Below are 4,595 nucleotides of genomic sequence, written 5' to 3' on the forward strand. Positions count from 1 at the left end.
CAAAATAAGCAGGTTTGAGACCCTACAATAGCAAACTCGCTCTTCGCTGACCTCCGTGCTCCCCTCCCTCCAGCCCACCTGCTGCCCCAGAGCAGGGTTCGGATCAGGACTCACAGGACTGCTGGGCGGCACAATGCTGGGGGTGGGGGTGGGGGGAGAGTATGTCCTACAGATGCTGATCTGCAGATTGCCCTGAGGGAAGGCACTGCTTTCCTCGTATTTGCCTCCCCAGCACCCAGCTCACGGCCTGGCACTGAGAACTGACTGTTGGTAAAGGAATGGAGGGATGGAAAGATGGTGAACAAAGGGATGAGAGCTCAGTGCAAAGCCCATCACGTGTTCTCAGTCCCCAGGCTCCCCCCAAGTGCCTTACGCGCTGACTCCCCAGGGCGATTCTGCAGTAGCCTTTGGTGGTAACTAACCAGGGCCCTCTCAAGGGGGGAGAAATTTATTTTCTAGGGATCCTCAGGGTGGGTGACATGCCTGCCCAAGGCCCTGCCCTGGACCTTGTCTCCCCCAAACCACCACAAACTCACAGTATCTACCTTCCCCTGAGCCCAACTTGGTGACCCTTTCATTCATCTCCTGTGGGTTCATCAGTTTTCCCAGCCTTTTCTACACTCTTTCAGGTCCCATCCCAACACCTCTTTTCCCTTGCCTCTTGGGACCCCAGCCTCTAAACCAGTCCCGCCCTCACTAAGCCCATAAAATCTGGTGTTCACCTTACCACCACAAAGCTGCTTATGTTGATGATTCAGTCAACAAATGTTTATTAACATCTACTATGTGCTCAATACTGTTCTAGATGCTTGGGATACCCTAGTGAATCAACTTCCCGTTCTATGGCACCATGTTATCACATACTAGAGGCCCAGTGCACAAATTCATGCACGGGTGGGGTCCCTCAGCCTGGCCGACCATTGGGGCCCGTCTCACCCAGTCCTGATCTGGGCGATCAGGGCCAATCGGCTGGCCAGCTTGGGGGAGGGACCGCGGAAGGTTGGCCAGCTGCGGGAGGTTGACTGTGGGAGCACACTGACCACCAGGGGGCAGCTCCTGCATTTAGCATCTGCCCCCCCTGGTGGTCAGTGTACATCATAGTGACTGGTCGACTGGTCATAATGGTCACTTAGGCTTTTATATATATAGATAAGTGTCACATATTTTTCTCTGTTGTACCTTTCCCCAATTCCCCAGCTTCATTATCTATATGACATCTCCATATAGATGCCCCATAGCAACTGACCAAATAGACTCCATCCTTCCCTACCCCAAACTGGCTCTCTGATCTATGCCAGTCCTCATTCTCCCAAAGGTCCCCACACCATGGAATCCCTTTCCATTCTTTCCTATTTTAGTATTTTGTTTATTTAAAATATGTTTTTATTAATTTCAGAGAGAGGGAGAGGGACAGATAGAAACATCAGGGATGAGAATCATCAATTGGCTGCCTCCTGCATGCCTCCTACTGGGGACTGAGCCTGAAACCTGGGCATGTGCCCCAACCTGGAATTGAACTGTGACTTCCTGGTTCATGGATCAATGCACTGAGCCACACTGGCCTTAGCATTTTATAACATCCAATCCTGTTAGTCCAGACCCTCTTCACCCATCATCTGCATTTAGTGCAACATCCTAATTGGTGGTGGAATGGCTCTTAACCCCCATCTCTTCCAGATGCTGCTCCGAGACTATCTTCCCTATGCACTCATTTCACCTGGTGCTCATTCTCTGCTCCAGGCCTCCACCAGCCACCGTCTCCCACAGTCTATGGGATATTGTTATAGAATCAGAGGTGCCTGACAATGTTACGTCGGGAACTCCCAACTCTGCCCTTTCAACCTGAAGCCCCGAGATGCACCGGTTGCCGTTCATTAGTGATGAGGCAGGAATAGGATGAAGGTGACAGCTCCAAATGGGATGCCTATCTGGAGGCGATTTTTTTCACTAAACAGTGAATGGTTGGGGGAAATGACTTTGCAGTGACAAGTGAACATGCTAGGTCAGACGACCTCTTTCACAAGAGTTGGGGGAAATGAGGGTTCATCCAAAAGTCAAAGACTGAATATTTGTGAAGCGCCAGAACAGTCCTTGGCACCTGACTAGAGCTATGTTAACTTAAAAAAAAAAAAAGATCAAATCTCTTAAGCATCTCAGGAGGAAAGGAGACCAGGAAACTTTTTATGGTTAATAATTAGCTGGGGCCTATGACCTTCTCAATAAATGTAGAAGAGGCTCCGATATGGGTATTTTGTGTAAAGGACTGTTTTTATGTCTTTCTTTTTTTAAAAAATGTTTTGATTTTTTTAGTGAGAGAAAGAGAAGGAGAGATAGAAACATCAATGGGACAGAATCAACACTGATCGGCTGTGATTGAGCCCACAACCGGGCATGTGCCCCGACAGGGAATGGAACCAGTGACCTTCTGGTTCATGGGTCGATGCTCAACCACTGAGCCACACCAGCTGGGCTGTTTTGGTTTCTTGCTGATAGCTTCTTTTATTCCCCAGTATAATAAGATCTCATTTCTGGTTGGAAGGGGGAAGAGTTTAGTCAACTGAGAGCTGTGTTATGCTGAGGAGAGCCAAAGAAAGGATCAGGGCAGAAACACCTCCCACCACTTAGCGACTGAGTACACTGTGCCTGCCGCTTGGCAGCAAACACTGCTTCCACTTGAGGACGAGGCTCTCCGAGTTCCGTGGGAATCTGTGTGTGACAGGTTCCCAAGTTCGTGGGAAAATAATTGAGTTGTTTGAATTGCCCAAGAAGGAGAACAGGAGCTCTGGAGAGGACCGGCAGGTTCTTTAAATGATAACTCTCTTTTCCAACCAACTAAGTCCTCCAACTACCTGAGGAAGAACTCGTCAGGGCTGCGGTTTGGAAAGCCTGGGAAGGGGTGTTACGGGGACAGGAGGTCTCGAGCTCCCCTGAGCAGCAGATCACCCTATGGCCCACCCACCCTGTTCAAACGGCGCCTGTGGTTATGAATTCCTATTTGTTGGAGTCTACAGCCAGACCTCTTGGTCTGGCCCACCAGGCTCTCAACCCTAACTAGACAGAGCAGGAACGCCTGCTGGGTCTCCTCGCTGTGCTGCAGACACAGAACTACCATTCAAGCTGTGCTAGAAGTGTCTTCGTCTTCCTCCCACCCACCCGCCAAAGCTTGCCCTTCCTCAGGAACCAGCCCAGGTCGCGTCCCAGCTCCGTGGGCCTTCCTGACTCCAGATCTGTGCTGACCGCTCTTTTCTGAAAACTGGCTCCCCATGGATGCGTTGGACTTATTCTCTCGGTGGTTCATTTGTGTGGCTTGTCTCTCCTGCTGCTTCTGGATGCCCTGAAAGCCGGAAAGGACTGTTTTCTTTTTGTTTCAATAGAAAGATGGGTTTGAAGTAGTCCTGTTGTGAACCCTAGCTATGTGACTGGTAAGCCACGCAGTAACAATTTCTGCATCTGCAAAAACAGTTGAAAAGTTGGCATGAGATTAAACAATGTGTTGCCCTAGTCAGTTTGCTCAGTGGTTAGAGCTTGCAGCCTGAAGGGTTGTGGATTTGATTCCCGGCGCTGGTTGGGGCACGTGCAGGAGGCAACCACTCGATGCGTCTCTCTTACATCGATGTTTCTCTATCCTCCTCCTTTCCACTCTCTAAAAATCAATGGAAAAAAATATCCTTGGGTGAGGATTAACCAAAAAACAAACAAAAAAAGTGTTAAGTTCTTGTTCACTCTTTAAAAAAAAAAGAGTTCCTTCTTCCTTCCTACCGCTGGAACGTGACACGAGCTCTTTGCATGAAGCAGGCTCTTTCTGGGGGATGCTGGAGCCACCACCGAGTGATGTTTGGACCATCTCGTGCAAACGTGTTCAATCAACACATCCCTGATGCCGTACCACCCGAGGCTTCAGATGGAGGGCAGAACTCTCTTGTCCATCCTGGACTCCCATCGCGCGTGGTGCTTTGTACCCAGCGGGCGCTCAGTGAGTCTGTGGGATCAGGAAGTGTCCCTAAGGCTACTGAAATTCATGGAATGGAACAGCTCACACACCTTGAAAGATCCACAGAAGCCCTAACCTGCAGACGCATGAGCTACTCCACCCGTCTCCCACCCCAGGGTTTCCCAAAGTGCCCCTCAGCCCGCCAGGGCATCTATCCCTCTGTCCCTAGTCCAGTCTGCAAAGTCCCGGGTCAGGCAGAGGCTCCCATGGATAACAGACAGGAGGGGCTCCCAGCAGTGGCGGCAGCTGGAGAACTCCAAGACGGGGTTTGAGGATCAGTGGCTGCCTCAGCTACTGAAGGACCAACCAGGCAGAATGAACCTCACCAGCCAGCTGCTCAGCCTTTCACCAGGACTCATGTCAGGACTTGGAGTGCAACTTAATTGAGGAAGGAGGGCTACACATATATCCGTGTGGCTCAGGTCTCCAGCGGAACAGCATGTTCCTGCCCAGACCCCAAAGAGCCACGACTCCGATAATGCTGAGCTTGGCTGCTCAGCCCTGGCTAAGCAGGAGCCTGCCAGTTCTCATTTGCTGGAAGGAAGCTCTGCTTATTACACTTGGCATCCTATGCTGAAGCCAGAAGACATGCAAGGAAGCAGGA

Source organism: Plecotus auritus, assembly GCF_963455305.1.
Source record: "Plecotus auritus genome assembly, chromosome: 8".
NCBI classification, from domain to species: domain Eukaryota; kingdom Metazoa; phylum Chordata; class Mammalia; order Chiroptera; family Vespertilionidae; genus Plecotus; species Plecotus auritus.